This window comes from Phyllobates terribilis, unplaced genomic scaffold, assembly GCF_046119375.1.
Source record: "Phyllobates terribilis strain yellow unplaced genomic scaffold, ASM4611937v1 Scaffold_5866__1_contigs__length_48620, whole genome shotgun sequence".
Lineage (NCBI taxonomy): Eukaryota > Metazoa > Chordata > Amphibia > Anura > Dendrobatidae > Phyllobates > Phyllobates terribilis.
The window spans coordinates 1-18,738 of NW_027368611.1; the positions used below are offsets into that span (position 1 = coordinate 1).

The 18,738-nt window shown below is 47.5% G+C and overlaps 6 non-coding genes and 1 pseudogene across 6 annotated transcripts; all 7 read right to left on the reverse strand.

Moving 5' to 3' along the window:
- Window positions 1-553: 553 nt before the first annotated feature.
- LOC141250504 (U2 spliceosomal RNA) lies at window positions 554-744 on the reverse strand. The gene has a single exon (XR_012312688.1). It is a non-coding gene; the product is annotated as a U2 spliceosomal RNA (small nuclear RNA).
- Window positions 745-1,859: 1,115 nt separating this feature from the next.
- On the reverse strand, window positions 1,860-2,050 carry LOC141250516 (U2 spliceosomal RNA). Its single transcript, XR_012312699.1, has one exon. It is a non-coding gene; the product is annotated as a U2 spliceosomal RNA (small nuclear RNA).
- A 1,115-nt stretch (window positions 2,051-3,165) lies between these two features.
- On the reverse strand, window positions 3,166-3,349 carry LOC141250522 (U2 spliceosomal RNA). The gene has a single exon (XR_012312702.1). It is a non-coding gene; the product is annotated as a U2 spliceosomal RNA (small nuclear RNA).
- A 6,190-nt stretch (window positions 3,350-9,539) lies between these two features.
- Window positions 9,540-9,734, reverse strand: LOC141250518 (U2 spliceosomal RNA). The gene has a single exon (XR_012312701.1). It is a non-coding gene; the product is annotated as a U2 spliceosomal RNA (small nuclear RNA).
- A 5,544-nt stretch (window positions 9,735-15,278) lies between these two features.
- On the reverse strand, window positions 15,279-15,376 carry LOC141250524 (U2 spliceosomal RNA; annotated as a pseudogene).
- A 1,112-nt stretch (window positions 15,377-16,488) lies between these two features.
- On the reverse strand, window positions 16,489-16,679 carry LOC141250527 (U2 spliceosomal RNA). Its single transcript, XR_012312704.1, has one exon. It is a non-coding gene; the product is annotated as a U2 spliceosomal RNA (small nuclear RNA).
- Window positions 16,680-17,794: 1,115 nt separating this feature from the next.
- On the reverse strand, window positions 17,795-17,985 carry LOC141250528 (U2 spliceosomal RNA). The gene has a single exon (XR_012312705.1). It is a non-coding gene; the product is annotated as a U2 spliceosomal RNA (small nuclear RNA).
- Window positions 17,986-18,738: the final 753 nt, after the last annotated feature.

The window sequence follows — 18,738 nt, forward strand, 5'->3', positions numbered from 1 at the left end:
TTCTCTTTTATAGTCTGCAGGCATTAAATGAAAGAAGTCAGTGTTCCAGCAGAAGGAGACAACGTTTCAGAAAAGGCATTGTAGCAAACCAAAAAAGAAATTTTAAGCGCAGCAGAGTAACCAGCGCACATACCTGTTAGCTCAGGTGAGTTTAAAAGGCTGCTGTTGATAACAAGGGCATTTGCTAAATAGATGGTGTGTGTGCAACAATATACTGAAAGGTCAATTATATTGTGCAGCTTATCTCACCACCTGTAGTTATTTAGGTGAAAGCTCCAAAATGCTTGCCTAATATGTCTGTTTATCCAAAAGGAAGTAAAAAGGGAGAGCTAGAAAGATAGCATTGCATCACATTACATGGCAATGCAATGCACAGTTGCTGAAGTTGAACCAAAATGAGCTTGTAATCTGGCTTCTGCAACTTTGAACATGAAAAATCCAATGAGGAGAAGAAAAGCAGAGCCAAAGAGTCCATCCCAAAATCCGACAAACAAGCAAAATGAACAAAAAACATTGAATTCAATTCTTTCTGATTTTAGAAACTGCATTAAAGAAGGGGTGCACCGGTCCTGGAGATACTGCAATACCAGGTCAATGCGTGGAGTGGACAGAGCAAGCTCTTTTTCCATCTCCCTGTTCTAAAAATCCATTTAATATATGGTCCCCAGATAGGGGACGTATCAGATATTAAACTGATAAGAACAGATACTACACTTGATCTTAGCCAAAAGGCCGAGAAGCGATAACCAGAATTGGTTTCAAACTACGGAGCCACCCAAGGATCCTAAAAAGTCCATTTGTGGAGATGAGCTCCTGGACTCCCGTTAAGAAGACATGTTGTCAACCTCTAGATCCCTTACATGCCTGCACTTTTCGGCTTGCTGCTGCTGCAATCCACGCGTTTTAGATCTGCATAACTCCACCTCTTTAAACACAGCACCTTCACCCCCTGCTGTTCCCACCCGCCTCAACACCGTTGGAAGGGAGGAGAACCAATTAAGGCGGGGGGTGGGGTGGAACGAGCAGCTGTCTACCCTTAGCAGGAGGGCTCCTGATTACATACCTCTCCTGCTGCTGCTGCTGCTGGCTGTCCAGCAGCAGACTGAAGGTGGCTGCTGCTGTGCACAGGTATATAAAGGCTCAGAGCCTATTATGACACGCGCAGCCAGCGTTCCATTGCCACATTCCATCTACTGCAGGCAGGATACCTGGCTGGCTGAATGTCGCTGAGAAGCTCACAGAGACCGCCATAAGCAACAGTTTAACAGAATGCCACAGACTAATCAACCAAACTTTTTGGGTTGGGTTCTCTTTTATAGTCTGCAGGCATTAAATGAAAGAAGTCAGTGTTCCAGCAGAAGGAGACAACGTTTCAGAAAAGGCATTGTAGCAAACCAAAAAAGAAATTTTAAGCGCAGCAGAGTAACCAGCGCACATACCTGTTAGCTCAGGTGAGTTTAAAAGGCTGCTGTTGATAACAAGGGCATTTGCTAAATAGATGGTGTGTGTGCAACAATATACTGAAAGGTCAATTATATTGTGCAGCTTATCTCACCACCTGTAGTTATTTAGGTGAAAGCTCCAAAATGCTTGCCTAATATGTCTGTTTATCCAAAAGGAAGTAAAAAGGGAGAGCTAGAAAGATAGCATTGCATCACATTACATGGCAATGCAATGCACAGTTGCTGAAGTTGAACCAAAATGAGCTTGTAATCTGGCTTCTGCAACTTTGAACATGAAAAATCCAATGAGGAGAAGAAAAGCAGAGCCAAAGAGTCCATCCCAAAATCCGACAAACAAGCAAAATGAACAAAAAACATTGAATTCAATTCTTTCTGATTTTAGAAACTGCATTAAAGAAGGGGTGCACCGGTCCTGGAGATACTGCAATACCAGGTCAATGCGTGGAGTGGACAGAGCAAGCTCTTTTTCCATCTCCCTGTTCTAAAAATCCATTTAATATATGGTCCCCAGATAGGGGACGTATCAGATATTAAACTGATAAGAACAGATACTACACTTGATCTTAGCCAAAAGGCCGAGAAGCGATAACCAGAATTGGTTTCAAACTACGGAGCCACCCAAGGATCCTAAAAAGTCCATTTGTGGAGATGAGCTCCTGGACTCCCGTTAAGAAGACATGTTGTCAACCTCTAGATCCCTTACATGCCTGCACTTTTCGGCTTGCTGCTGCTGCAATCCACGCGTTTTAGATCTGCATAACTCCACCTCTTTAAACACAGCACCTTCACCCCCTGCTGTTCCCACCCGCCTCAACACCGTTGGAAGGGAGGAGAATCAATTAAGGCGGGGGGTGGGGTGGAACGAGCAGCTGTCTACCCTTAGCAGGAGGGCTCCTGATTACATACCTCTCCTGCTGCTGCTGCTGCTGGCTGTCCAGCAGCAGACTGAAGGTGGCTGCTGCTGTGCACAGGTATATAAAGGCTCAGAGCCTATTATGACACGCGCAGCCAGCGTTCCATTGCTACATTCCATCTACTGCAGGCAGGATACCTGGCTGGCTGAATGTCGCTGAGAAGCTCACAGAGACCGCCATAAGCAACAGTTTAACAGAATGCCACAGACTAATCAACCAAACTTTTTGGGTTGGGTTCTCTTTTATAGTCTGCAGGCATTAAATGAAAGAAGTCAGTGTTCCAGCAGAAGGAGACAACGTTTCAGAAAAGGCATTGTAGCAAACCAAAAAAGAAATTTTAAGCGCAGCAGAGTAACCAGCGCACATACCTGTTAGCTCAGGTGAGTTTAAAAGGCTGCTGTTGATAACAAGGGCATTTGCTAAATAGATGGTGTGTGTGCAACAATATACTGAAAGGTCAATTATATTGTGCAGCTTATCTCACCACCTGTAGTTATTTAGGTGAAAGCTCCAAAATGCTTGCCTAATATGTCTGTTTATCCAAAAGGAAGTAAAAAGGGAGAGCTAGAAAGATAGCATTGCATCACATTACATGGCAATGCAATGCACAGTTGCTGAAGTTGAACCAAAATGAGCTTGTAATCTGGCTTCTGCAACTTTGAACATGAAAAATCCAATGAGGAGAAGAAAAGCAGAGCCAAAGAGTCCATCCCAAAATCCGACAAACAAGCAAAATGAACAAAAAACATTGAATTCAATTCTTTCTGATTTTAGAAACTGCATTAAAGAAGGGGTGCACCGGTCCTGGAGATACTGCAATACCAGGTCAATGCGTGGAGTGGACAGAGCAAGCTCTTTTTCCATCTCCCTGTTCTAAAAATCCATTTAATATATGGTCCCCAGATAGGGGACGTATCAGATATTAAACTGATAAGAACAGATTTTTTTTTTTTTTTTTTAACCAAATCAGATAGGCCGGAGCATAAGCTCAATCAAATCGACTTACAAAAGCCTTTCATTGACACTTAGCCTTTCATCACACTTGGTATATAATCAAAAATAAACCGAACCTTATCATCATGTACATTATACACTACTAATTAAACTTTACGAAAAACCTCCACTTTTTAAACTTCCAGATCCCTTCAGCATCTATAATACTTCCACGTTCCTGATCCCAGAGGTATATTACATACATACGTGACAGAATCAATCTCAAACATTCATTAACTGACATTTTCTTACTTTTAAAAACTAACAAATTCCTCGCATCCCACAAACTTTCAATTACACACACCACCAACAACCATAAAATCCTATCCTTAATTCTACTACATGCACCCATCCCAAACATAGCAAGTTTCCAATTAACATACTTTACACCCACCAATTCCTTGCAAAGTCCCCCTATACCCTTCCATACATCATATGCAAAATCACAATCCCATACCATATGTCTAACATGCTCTCTCAAACCACATCCATCCCTCGGGCATACCTCAGATTTAACTAAATCCCTCTTCTTTTGCACATCTCTAACAGGCAAAATGTCATGCAATATCATCCAAGCGATATCTCTCTGTCTGTTAGTCACACCATCTATACTTAATTTTCTCCACATCTCGGTTACTTCCTCCCCTCTCAACCCATTGATATTACATACCACCTCACGCTCACGCACCATCCTAATGACTTTCTTCTTTTGCCTAAAATCACTCATGTTAACGGACAACAAATCATACTTCCTTACAAATTTCTCAACACAACCATACCATACAGGACACTTAAAAGCAACAGGCACTCTAGCATCCCTTTTGACCCACTTTAAGCCATAAAGCATCCATCCAGCCGAATACTTCATCATATGAGCACACTTATTACTTTTCCCTAGAACCACCACCACCATTTTCACGTAACTAATCCCTAAAAAGAAATCAATATTTGGAAAATCCAAACCACCATTTACACATAACTTATAGACATATTCCCGTTTCAATTTCTCCATGCGACTTCCCCAAAGAAAATTAAAGATGAATTTCTCAGTTTTCCTAATTTTCTTAAAAGCAGCAGGATATACATTCGCAACAAACAACAAAATAGGCAAAATAACCGCCTTAATAATCAGAACTTTCCCAGTCAGAGTTAGTTCTCTCATTCGCCAAAAATTCAACTTGCGCACCACTCTCACCCCACAATCTTCCCAACTCTCATTTCCTTTCAAATCATCATTAAACTTAATCCCAAGCACCTTTATTGCACCATCCTCACACCTCACACCATCCATCCGTACATTCCTCTCACCAAAACATTTAAAGGAACTCTTAGTCCAATTGACCTTAAAAGCTGAGACACTACAAAACAAACTTAATATCAACCTTGCCCTACTCATCGCAGCCATATTCCCACTCACAATCACTACATCATCCATGTAACCTAGAATTCTCACATCCTTTCCATTACTCCCAGGAATCATCACACCTCTCATAACCTTATCCTTCCTAACCATACACATCAACACTTCAATCACACTAATAAACAAAAAAGGGGACATAGGGCACCCCTGACGCACTCCTGATTTAATTCTCACTTTCTCACTCAACCACCCATTCACCAAAAATTCACTTGAAACATTACAATACAAACTCCTAACACAGTTTACAAAATTCCTGGAATAACCCATCTTAGACAAAACCTTAAACATAAAGCTATGTGACACACGGTCAAAAGCTTTTTCAAAATCAACCGAAAACAACAAACATTTCTGCTTACGACTCATACAATCCCCAATCACATCACGCAACAACACCAAATTTTCAGTCATACTTCTCCCAGGCACTGCACACACTTGATCTTCATCCACCACACCGCCAATCACTTCCCGCATCTGGCTAGCCAACAATTTACTAAACACCTTATAGTCTGCATTCAAAAGGGTGATTGGCCTCCAATTCCCCAAATCCTTTTTATCACCTTTCTTATGAACCAAAACCACCACCCCATCTCTCATAGATTCACTCAACATATTCTCCGTGAACATATACTGGCACACCTCCAATAAGTCATTTCCCATCGTGTCCCATTCCTTAACATATAACTCCACGGGCAGTCCATCCTTCCCAGGTGTTTTATTCTTACTCGCAGACATCACCACTTTTTTAACTTCATCCAACACAATTACATCATCCAATATTTCACGTTCATCCTCACCCAAACAACCTTCTAAACACCCCAAAGCATCAGTCAACATCCTATCATCAACCCATTTTTCCCCATACAACTCCTTATAAAACAACACCACCTCCTGCATCACATCCTTCCCACTCACACACACCACATCACCATTCACCACCTCATCCATATCTACTTTCTTCCCAAAAACTTTTTTGAAAAAAAACCTTGTGCATTTCTCATTTTTCTCCAAATGTTCAATCTTAGAACGGTAAATAATTTCTTTCCCTTTACCCTCAATATATTTCTTAATCTCTTCTTTCACTTGACACATCAAAACATCCACATCCACTCCAATCATCCTTAACTTCCTCAGCCACTCCAGTCTAGAGCTTAAATCATTAAATTTTGCTCTATTCATTGCTGCTTTCCTCCTGCCCCTTTTTCTAAAGAAAAAACCAATCTCACTCTTCATCCAGTCCCACCACTCAAGCACATTCCTGAAATCACTTTTTTTATCCCTCCACCTAACATACATTCGCCTAAAATCACGCATGATCCTATTATCTTCCAGCAAACGCACATTAAGTTTCCACACGCCACCACCATATACAAAGGAAATCTTACCTTCTAGACGTGCCCTCAAACACACATGGTCAGAGAAGGGAACATCTTCCTGCTGGAAATTCCTACAAATAACATTTTGTGAAGAAAAGAAGATACGGTCTATTCTAGACTCTATGCCTCCCCTGTCGGCCTTATAGGTCGCAGGAGGTGGATTACCTAAAAAAACTTCCGCAGCATCCTGTAAGGAAAAATCCGCCACAAGACTCTTGAGTCTTTTACCTGTAACATCCATCTTATCCCCCTCCGGCACACAATTGAAATCTCCAACAAAAATTATTGGCATTTTGCCAGATAAAAAAAAACATAATTTCTCAAAAATTTCCAGCCTCTCCCCTTTATCTATTGGTGCATACATATTTACCACCCTAACCCTCCACCCCCTACAATTTAACTCACATATTACACACCTCCCCGCCTCCACCACCATGTAACTTTCTATCTTAACACTATAACCCTTCACCAAACACCTACCCCACAATTTTTATTACATACAGAACCAGACCACACACTTTGACCTAAAGGCCATGCATTTTCACTTAAGGGATCGGAGATCCCACACTCCTGGACACAGTATACGTCCGCATCCAAGTTGCTCAAGTAGTCCAAAATTGCCACTCTTCTCGACTCAGATTTAATCAGCCTAACATTTAGCGACAAGATGCTGAGAGCAACTTGGGCACCCATCTATTAATTTGATGTGGCAGGTCACGACAACATGCCCACCTGTACATCATCCTAACCCTTCTGGGGGTAGGACGCTGGACGTGCAGATATCGTAGTTTGTGCCTTCCCCCAAAAAAGACACATCTTGGGGATCGGATGCAGTAGGGTACACCCGGGCTGGACTCACACTGCAGTCACTTAAAGGGGAAAAGGATGGTTCAGTTTTCTTCTTTTTCTTCACTGAAGCGCCTCCATCTTCATCTGAACTATAATCCCGCCGCTGGGGGTCAAAGTCCCCCTGACCTCCCTCCTCCTCAAGGTCAGAAACGACATCGCTCCAGGCCACATGCGGTGTTCTGGTCAGATCAGACTCCTCTTCCCCCTGCAATGTAACCATCATGTCTGGAATTTCAGCCTCCAGATCCTCCACCGGGGCCACTTCCATGCCTATACGATCATCAGTTATTGTCTCAGACTCACTGACATCTGAAGCCACAGACGCGGCCCTCTGCACCGGTGGCTCAGGTGCCAGCTCCATATTTCCTCTTACATTCACACGAACCAGTTCTGGAAAAGCAACCCGAGCCTCCTCCTCATCCAGGAAAGCCAGAGTAGATATCGGAACAGTCGGAGTTGCAGCAGTCGGAGTTGTAGCTGTGGGTGCAGGAGATTCATTTCTTCTCCTTCCCCTTCCCGCTGCCCCCGCATATGAACCAGGATGGAATATACAGTCTCTGAAGGCATGCCCCTTCTCTCCGCAGAGATTACAGACTATTTCATTTTTGCAATTATTGGAAGAATGACCCACCTCATTGCACTTCCTGCAAATAATCTGTCTGATGTCGCATGCTTCCTGAGTATGGCCATACCTCCTACAATGACGACAAAACCTGGGCGCATTGGGGAAGAACAGGTAACCCCGCTCACTCCCAATGGAAAAATTTGATGGAGGATAATGTATACCCCCTGGTTCATCAGGACTTTCCCGGAACTTGACCATGAAACGATATTTACCGGTCCATAGTTCCTCCTCATTCATGACTTTTACTGCCACCTTGGTAATATAGCAGTGCCTATTTAGAAAGGCATAAATCAAAGCCAAGTCCACATGTGGGTTGTACATGAAAACAGTCAGAGGTACCTCTTTGGAGCAATACAAGATGACAAAAGTCAGCCCATCCAAATATTGATTGTCCAGATTCTTTTTCAAACAATCATAGAAATTGTTGCAAACAGCCATAGAAGTAAATACAAGATTATACTTGCTTTTGAATTGCTGGAGGCACAAGATTTCTTCCTTCTTCACTTCAAGGAGTCCAAACAAAATCTCCTTCACCACGAAGCTGAGGGTAAAGATTCCTTCTTTGCCTTCTTCCACATCAATCTGGATTCCAAACTTCACTCGAGCCTCACCGGGCCCAGCGTATCGAATGCGTCCCATTATCGCTAGTCGTGTCTATTGGCCAACTCCTTATAGCAGCAAGTGGCTTAAGCCATAAAATGGCGATGCCACAGGGCCAAGAGTTAACGCACAGACAGCCAAATGACTAGACCCATTACAGATCTGAGCCAAAAGGCCGAGAAGCGATAACCAGAATTGGTTTCAAACTACGGAGCCACCCAAGGATCCTAAAAAGTCCATTTGTGGAGATGAGCTCCTGGACTCCCGTTAAGAAGACATGTTGTCAACCTCTAGATCCCTTACATGCCTGCACTTTTCGGCTTGCTGCTGCTGCAATCCACGCGTTTTAGATCTGCATAACTCCACCTCTTTAAACACAGCACCTTCACCCCCTGCTGTTCCCACCCGCCTCAACACCGTTGGAAGGGAGGAGAACCAATTAAGGCGGGGGGTGGGGTGGAACGAGCAGCTGTCTACCCTTAGCAGGAGGGCTCCTGATTACATACCTCTCCTGCTGCTGCTGCTGCTGGCTGTCCAGCAGCAGACTGAAGGTGGCTGCTGCTGTGCACAGGTATATAAAGGCTCAGAGCCTATTATGACACGCGCAGCCAGCGTTCCATTGCCACATTCCATCTACTGCAGGCAGGATACCTGGCTGGCTGAATGTCGCTGAGAAGCTCACAGAGACCGCCATAAGCAACAGTTTAACAGAATGCCACAGACTAATCAACCAAACTTTTTGGGTTGGGTTCTCTTTTATAGTCTGCAGGCATTAAATGAAAGAAGTCAGTGTTCCAGCAGAAGGAGACAACGTTTCAGAAAAGGCATTGTAGCAAACCAAAAAAGAAATTTTAAGCGCAGCAGAGTAACCAGCGCACATACCTGTTAGCTCAGGTGAGTTTAAAAGGCTGCTGTTGATAACAAGGGCATTTGCTAAATAGATGGTGTGTGTGCAACAATATACTGAAAGGTCAATTATATTGTGCAGCTTATCTCACCACCTGTAGTTATTTAGGTGAAAGCTCCAAAATGCTTGCCTAATATGTCTGTTTATCCAAAAGGAAGTAAAAAGGGAGAGCTAGAAAGATAGCATTGCATCACATTACATGGCAATGCAATGCACAGTTGCTGAAGTTGAACCAAAATGAGCTTGTAATCTGGCTTCTGCAACTTTGAACATGAAAAATCCAATGAGGAGAAGAAAAGCAGAGCCAAAGAGTCCATCCCAAAATCCGACAAACAAGCAAAATGAACAAAAAACATTGAATTCAATTCTTTCTGATTTTAGAAACTGCATTAAAGAAGGGGTGCACCGGTCCTGGAGATACTGCAATACCAGGTCAATGCGTGGAGTGGACAGAGCAAGCTCTTTTTCCATCTCCCTGTTCTAAAAATCCATTTAATATATGGTCCCCAGATAGGGGACGTATCAGATATTAAACTGATAAGAACAGATTTTTTTTGATTGAATATATCTTTTATTAGCACAAAAAATAAGTTAACAGACAGTGTACAGTGCCGCAGCCCAGTACACACAGAATTCTACATCATATTTACATAGCATGAGGATACGACGCACTAACTAGACACATCACACCCCTATGCTACACAAAACACTCAATCTGAAAGAAAAAGCATGTCAATCAATACAGTACGACGAACCGTGATAAGGGATGGGGATTGGGAAAAAGGGGATGGGGAGGGGAAAATCACAGGCCCGAAGCTTTATTGAAAGACAAGACACATAAGGGGAGAGGGGGAGGAGGGGTTTAGTCCTCATCCTCGTCCTCCGGACTGTCCACGATGGAATAGTCTCTGAGCAGGCTGTGGATCAGCCTGCGGCAGTCCTGGATGGACATCCTCTCCCTCCTCAAGATGAGCCGGTTCCTGGCGACCCAAACGGCATCCTTGAAGCAGTTCATAAGGCGCCAAGCCTCCTGGATGGCTCCGACGGTATGAACCCCAGGGAAGAGTCCGTAAAACACAGAATGGTGCGATAGGCTCGCCCTGGGGACAGAGTTCCTCAGGTCGTCCTCAAGGGCAGTCAACAGGCGCTGTGCAAATCCGCAGTCCCAAAAAGTGTGCAAAGATGTTTCCTCCACGAAGGGGCACCTTGGGCAGTACCGGGTCTTGCACAGGTTCCGGGCATGCATGAATGACCGGACGGGCAGTCCGCCCTGAATCGCCATCCACGACAAGTCCTTGTGCCCGTTGGTCAGCCTGTCAGACGACACATTTGTCCACACAGTCTCCAGCGTGTCCTGGTGAAGTCCTGTGATGTTCTCCACGTCATCCTTGGCTCTGATGAGCTTGTGGATAGTTTTGGGCTTCCACAAGTCGGGCTTGAGTCCCTCCAGTTGATGTTCCCCCACAAATCGAACGACGTCTCCGTAGAACCATGGCGTCGTCCAGTTGTAGGGGAAGGAGCTGTCCCACTTGTCCCAGCCGAGTCGCCTCCAAAGAGGAAGCAGGAAGAAGCGAGACATGGACCTGCCCGCGGAGCCATTCTTGACTTGCAAAGTCCGGCGGACACAATCACACACAAAAGAGGATCGCAGGAGGGTGGGGATATCTGGAACGCCCTTCCCACCCTTGCGAGGCTCCTTGTACATGACGGCCCGCCTGACTCTGTCCATCTTGGATCCCCAGACAAAGTGAAACACTGTCCTGGTAATGGCCCTGCACACAGTGACGTGTGGGGGCCAGGCCTGCGCCGTGTACTGCAAGACGGGCAGGACCTCATTACGCAGGACGAGTGCCTTACCCTCACAAGTGAGGTGTCTGAGGCTCCAGAGTCCGATCCGTTGCTTCACCTTGGCCAAGCGTTCTTGCCAGGACTTGAGGGCCGCTCCTTCCTTCCCGAACCAGACTCCCAGCACCTTGAGGAAATCCGGTTGAATGTTGAAGGGGAAGGGGGCGGAGGAGGCCGGCTGCCAATCCCCGAAGAGCATGGCTTCCGACTTCCTGCAGTTGACTTTGGCCCCTGAAGCCCGGCCGAACCTCTCACACGTCTGGACGAGGGCGTCGACTGAACCACGATCAGCGCAGAAGACGGTGACGTCGTCCATGTAGAGCGAGCACTTGACCTCGTGTCGTCCCGGACCCGGTGCGGTGATCCCTCTGATCTCTCCATTCTGCCGGATAGCCTCTGCGAAGAGTTCTATAACACAAACAAAAAGAAGAGGTGATAGAGGGCAGCCTTGTCTGACCCCAGAGAGGACAGGGAAGGGGTCAGTCTTCCCGCCGTTCACCAACACCGAGCTGTGGATATCAAAATACATCAGACGGACATACGAACAAAACATGTTACCCAAACCTAACCGGTGCAGAGCTCGGCCCATGAACTCGTGGGAAACCCGGTCGAAGGCCTTCTCCTGATCCAAGGAGACCAGGGCCGCGTGTGCGCGGCGGACCTTGATGTACTCGACCGTGTCCCGCACGAGAGCGAGGCTGTCTGCGATGCGACGTCCAGGGATGCCGCAGGTCTGGTCCGGGTGGATGATCCGTCCGATGACCGTCTTAAGTCGTGTCGCCATTGTCTTGGCCAGGATCTTGTAGTCCACGTTGAGCAGAGTGATGGGACGCCAATTCCTCAGGTCGCACCTCTCTCCCTTCCGCTTGTACAGGATCGTGACCATTCCTTCCCTCAAAGATGGAGGCATTCTACCCTCCACCACCATCTCCTCGTACAGGTCCAACAGGTCCGGACAGATGAGGTCTCCCAGCGCTACATAGAGCTCCGCTGGAAGACCATCACTGCCCGGGGTCCTGCCGGTCCTAAAGGATTTAGCGGCAGAGAGCAATTCGCCCACCATCAGAGGTTTGTCCAAGGCTGCCGTGCCTGCAGGATCAAGATGGTTAGTGATACCTGACAGGAACTTATCAGCAGCGTCGGGGTCGGTAGTCTTGTGGGAGTAGAGTTCGCTGTAGAAGTCGCTGACGACCTTCATCACGTCCTCCTTCCCACGTCGCATGTTTCCGCTCTCGTCTCGCAGCTCGTTCAGGGGCGTGTGACCGGCATGAAGTTTCCTGAAAAAGAATGAGTTACATTTCTCACCCTTCTCCAGATTCTCCACTTTGGAACGGAAGACGATTCGCTTGGACTCCTCCTCAAAGTGCCTTTTCAGGCTCTTCTTGGTCTCCTCCAGCTCCTCCCTCACGTCCCAGCCGCAGTGAAGAAGGTCCTGCAGCGACCGCAGCTCGCGCTGCAGCCCTCTGAAGTCCCTCCTCTTCTCACACGCCTGTTGTCGACCCTTGGCCTGAAAGAAACAGCGAAACTCAAGTTTAACATATTCCCACCAATCAGAGACTGTTTGGAAGCTACCCTTGTAGGACTGCCACATTGCGTAGGCTGCTCTCAGCTCCTCCACGACTTCATCCTGAGCCAGCAGAGCACAATTCAGCTTCCAGGAGCCGGGGCCGGACGGAAAACCGTCGCCGAGGACACCTTGTAAGTGAATGGCTCTGTGGTCGGAGAAGAAGCAGGGGACCATCGAGTGCCTACTCTGCCTGACTGCCCGAGAGGTGAACACAAAGTCAATCCTGGAGCGGAGTGAGCCATCGGGTCGGCTCCACGAATAGTTTGTGGAGCCTCTCCCCATGGAGCCCACCACATCCTGAAGAGAGGCCTCGGTTACCATCTCGATGAGCAGCTTGGACGTGATGTCCAACTTGGCAGATGTGCCAGAACTACGACCATCCTCCTCGATGGGGCAGTTGAAATCCCCGGCCATCACTAAGGTCCTGGTGGTGGCAAGCTGAAGCCGCAGGGTCTGGAAAAGCTCCAAACGCTCATTCTTCAGTGGGGACGCATACACGTTGATGAACCTGACAGGTTCTCCCGCCCAGTTGCCATCTACAACAAGAGCCCTGCCGCAGATGAGCTCCTGGACGGACTCAAGCGTGAATGCGCCCCCCCTGATCAGAATTGCGACCCCCGCAGACTTGCAGTCACCCCCACCGGACCAGTAGGATGGACCGTGGGACCACTCCCTGGCCAGATGTTTGAAGGACCTAGAGGAGGGAAGGGAACATTCCTGCAACATATAAACATCACACAACTGGGAAGTAAGGAAGGCATAAATAGTCTGACGTCTGAACTTGTCCTTGATGCTCCTGACATTAATGGAAAATAAGTTAATATTAGCCATCATGTAGGGAAAAAAGAAAAAGTTAGCGCAGGCAATACACCTTAGTTACCACTCCGGTCGGGTGGTCCCTCGTCGGTGTTGACTGCTGGTGACGGGATCACCAGCAGGCCCTCTTCCTCCATCTGGTCAAGCAGCGCGGCCTCGATCTCGGCGACCACCAGTTCCTCCTCTTCTGGCTCGGCCACCAGGGTCTCAACCATGTGCTCCATCTCTTCTGGCTCAGGGAGGGTATCCTCCTTTTCGCCTACGAAATCCAGAATCTTCTTTTTGGAGGATTCAGTAGCAGGGCTGTCCTCCACCTTCCTCTTTCCCCGAGTTGGAACTGGGGAGACAAGAAGGGGAAAATCCTCCTCGGAATAGATAGCGGCAGGTGGAGGAAAGGTTAATTCCACCGCTACCATGGTCTGGGGAGGGAGAGTGGCTGCCGGGGCAGGGGAAAGGACACCTGCTGAGGAGTAGGGGAAGGAGGAAGAGGAAGTGGAATCCTCAGCAGGGGTGGCCGGGGTGGGGGGGGATTGGACGGGGGTGGCAGGGGGAGGGATCGAGAGAGGGGTGACAGAACTCTTACCCTCCTTTGACTTTTTCTTCTGCTTCGGAGCTGCTGGGACCGTCGCTGGGGCTTTGGCCACCGACTCCTTGACCGCTTTGGCCTTGGTCGTCTCGGCCTTGGCCGCTGGGGCCTTGGTCGTCGCGTCCTTGACCTTCACAGGCCTGGTCGTCGGGGCCTTGTCCTCCGGAGCTGGGGTCGTCGCAACCACCGATGCCCAGGATCTCTCACGCTTGGGGCAATCCTTGTACAGATGAGCCGCCAGCCCACACAGGTTGCAGGACGTCTTCTTCGGGCAGTCCTTCGAGCTGTGTCCCGTCACTCAACAAATCCTGCAGGCATCCTCCTTGCAGTTCTTCATCTCGTGGCCGTTCTTGCCGCATCTCCTGCAGTTCCGCGGCATGTCCGGGTAATAGATGAGGCCGTAGGAGTTGCCCAGGGAGAATGTCGGGGGCAGGTGCCGAAGTCCGTCTGAGTACGCCAGGTCCCTGTGAAGTCTAACGGTCACCGACCACTTACCTGTCCAGAAGCCGAGTCCATTCAGGATGTGAGAGGGTTCCTTCACAACCAAACAGAAGCGTCTCAGGAAGGTACAGATGTCTTGGCCTGGGGTGTGCGGGTTGCGCATGGAGACCGTGATCCTCCTTTCGTCCCTCTGGATAGGGCAGCTACCTGTAAAGGCAGAGAAAGAATTATCCGGTCCTTTTGCGCTTACCATTTCCCAGAACCTCCTGCAGGTGTTCACAGTGGCGAAGGTGACGAAGAAGATCCCCGTCAAGAAGGTCTGGATGCTGAGGGTGTCCGACCTGGAGAAGCCTCGATCCAGCAGCATCTTCTGGCAGAACACGTCCAAGGACATGTGCGGCACCCTCCCATCCACTTCCTTCAGCTTCAGGGCCACCGTCTGCCGCATCCATGGCTCCAGGGCTGGAGCTTCGTGGCGGGGCTTCTGGGGTCCCTTCTGCTGGCCATTCGTGGAGGCAGAGTCCTTGGGGTCAGAATCGGCTCCTGGCTGGGCCCTCCTGGCTGTCCCCGGCTCCAGGCTCTTCTTTTCGGCCTTCCTCGCAGCGCTTGCCATGGCTTTCCTCCTGCAGTTACTTCTTGGAGCTGGATCTGGAACTCTTCCCGGAATGGGTGGAGCTATGCAGATTCTTCTCCCGTCGTGTTCTGGACAAATTCCCCGAAAGGTCTTTGTCTCGATGATTTTCTTCCTCGAAGATTCCACAGGACAGCCCAATTCTTCTACGAGTCTTCGTCTTCTTCTGGATTCTTTAGAGCTTCTTCCTCCCACCGATATCCGCCTTCCTTCTCCGATGTCAGCTGGGCTCCGAAGCTCTTCTCCTTCTGAGTTCGATCGCTCTCGTCAAGTGTAGATCGTAGCTCTTGTGTTCTTAAAAGAACAGATACTACACTTGATCTTAGCCAAAAGGCCGAGAAGCGATAACCAGAATTGGTTTCAAACTACGGAGCCACCCAAGGATCCTAAAAAGTCCATTTGTGGAGATGAGCTCCTGGACTCCCGTTAAGAAGACATGTTGTCAACCTCTAGATCCCTTACATGCCTGCACTTTTCGGCTTGCTGCTGCTGCAACCCACGCGTTTTAGATCTGCATAACTCCACCTCTTTAAACACAGCACCTTCACCCCCTGCTGTTCCCACCCGCCTCAACACCGTTGGAAGGGAGGAGAACCAATTAAGGCGGGGGGTGGGGTGGAACGAGCAGCTGTCTACCCTTAGCAGGAGGGCTCCTGATTACATACCTCTCCTGCTGCTGCTGCTGGCTGTCCAGCAGCAGACTGAAGGTGGCTGCTGCTGTGCACAGGTATATAAAGGCTCAGAGCCTATTATGACACGCGCAGCCAGCATTCCATTGCCACATTCCATCTACTGCAGGCAGGATACCTGGCTGGCTGAATGTCGCTGAGAAGCTCACAGAGACCGCCATAAGCAACAGTTTAACAGAATGCCACAGACTAATCAACCAAACTTTTTGGGTTGGGTTCTCTTTTATAGTCTGCAGGCATTAAATGAAAGAAGTCAGTGTTCCAGCAGAAGGAGACAACGTTTCAGAAAAGGCATTGTAGCAAACCAAAAAAGAAATTTTAAGCGCAGCAGAGTAACCAGCGCACATACCTGTTAGCTCAGGTGAGTTTAAAAGGCTGCTGTTGATAACAAGGGCATTTGCTAAATAGATGGTGTGTGTGCAACAATATACTGAAAGGTCAATTATATTGTGCAGCTTATCTCACCACCTGTAGTTATTTAGGTGAAAGCTCCAAAATGCTTGCCTAATATGTCTGTTTATCCAAAAGGAAGTAAAAAGGGAGAGCTAGAAAGATAGCATTGCATCACATTACATGGCAATGCAATGCACAGTTGCTGAAGTTGAACCAAAATGAGCTTGTAATCTGGCTTCTGCAACTTTGAACATGAAAAATCCAATGAGGAGAAGAAAAGCAGAGCCAAAGAGTCCATCCCAAAATCCGACAAACAAGCAAAATGAACAAAAAACATTGAATTCAATTCTTTCTGATTTTAGAAACTGCATTAAAGAAGGGGTGCACCGGTCCTGGAGATACTGCAATACCAGGTCAATGCGTGGAGTGGACAGAGCAAGCTCTTTTTCCATCTCCCTGTTCTAAAAATCCATTTAATATATGGTCCCCAGATAGGGGACGTATCAGATATTAAACTGATAAGAACAGATACTACACTTGATCTTAGCCAAAAGGCCGAGAAGCGATAACCAGAATTGGTTTCAAACTACGGAGCCACCCAAGGATCCTAAAAAGTCCATTTGTGGAGATGAGCTCCTGGACTCCCGTTAAGAAGACATGTTGTCAACCTCTAGATCCCTTACATGCCTGCACTTTTCGGCTTGCTGCTGCTGCAATCCACGCGTTTTAGATCTGTATAACTCCACCTCTTTAAACACAGCACCTTCACCCCCTGCTGTTCCCACCCGCCTCAACACCGTTGGAAGGGAGGAGAACCAATTAAGGCGGGGGGTGGGGTGGAACGAGCAGCTGTCTACCCTTAGCAGGAGGGCTCCTGATTACATACCTCTCCTGCTGCTGCTGCTGCTGGCTGTCCAGCAGCAGACTGAAGGTGGCTGCTGCTGTGCACAGGTATATAAAGGCTCAGAGCCTATTATGACACGCGCAGCCAGCGTTCCATTGCCACATTCCATCTACTGCAGGCAGGATACCTGGCTGGCTGAATGTCGCTGAGAAGCTCACAGAGACCGCCATAAGCAACAGTTTAACAGAATGCCACAGACTAATCAACCAAACTTTTTGGGTTGGGTTCTCTTTTATAGTCTGCAGGCATTAAATGAAAGAAGTCAGTGTTCCAGCAGAAGGAGACAACGTTTCAGAAAAGGCATTGTAGCAAACCAAAAAAGAAATTTTAAGCGCAGCAGAGTAACCAGCGCACATACCTGTTAGCTCAGGTGAGTTTAAAAGGCTGCTGTTGATAACAAGGGCATTTGCTAAATAGATGGTGTGTGTGCAACAATATACTGAAAGGTCAATTATATTGTGCAGCTTATCTCACCACCTGTAGTTATTTAGGTGAAAGCTCCAAAATGCTTGCCTAATATGTCTGTTTATCCAAAAGGAAGTAAAAAGGGAGAGCTAGAAAGATAGCATTGCATCACATTACATGGCAATGCAATGCACAGTTGCTGAAGTTGAACCAAAATGAGCTTGTAATCTGGCTTCTGCAACTTTGAACATGAAAAATCCAATGAGGAGAAGAAAAGCAGAGCCAAAGAGTCCATCCCAAAATCCGACAAACAAGCAAAATGAACAAAAAACATTGAATTCAATTCTTTCTGATTTTAGAAACTGCATTAAAGAAGGGGTGCACCGGTCCTGGAGATACTGCAATACCAGGTCAATGCGTGGAGTGGACAGAGCAAGCTCTTTTTCCATCTCCCTGTTCTAAAAATCCATTTAATATATGGTCCCCAGATAGGGGACGTATCAGATATTAAACTGATAAGAACAGATACTACACTTGATCTTAGCCAAAAGGCCGAGAAGCGATAACCAGAATTGGTTTCAAACTACGGAGCCACCCAAGGATCCTAAAAAGTCCATTTGTGGAGATGAGCTCCTGGACTCCCGTTAAGAAGACATGTTGTCAACCTCTAGATCCCTTACATGCCTGCACTTTTCGGCTTGCTGCTGCTGCAATCCACGCGTTTTAGATCTGCATAACTCCACCTCTTTAAACACAGCACCTTCACCCCCTGCTGTTCCCACCCGCCTCAACACCGTTGGAAGGGAGGAGAACCAATTAAGGCGGGGGGTGGGGTGGAACGAGCAGCTGTCTACCCTTAGCAGGAGGGCTCCTGATTACATACCTCTCCTGCTGCTGCTGCTGCTGGCTGTCCAGCAGCAGACTGAAGGTGGCTGCTGCTGTGCACAGGTATATAAAGGCTCAGAGCCTATTATGACACGCGCAGCCAGCGTTCCATTGCCACATTCCATCTACTGCAGGCAGGATACCTGGCTGGCTGAATGTCGCTGAGAAGCTCACAGAGACCGCCATAAGCAACAGTTTAACAGAATGCCACAGACTAATCAACCAAACTTTTTGGGTTGGGTTCTCTTTTATAGTCTGCAGGCATTAAATGAAAGAAGTCAGTGTTCCAGCAGAAGGAGACAACGTTTCAGAAAAGGCATTGTAGCAAACCAAAAAAGAAATTTTAAGCGCAGCAGAGTAACCAGCGCACATACCTGTTAGCTCAGGTGAGTTTAAAAGGCTGCTGTTGATAACAAGGGCATTTGCTAAATA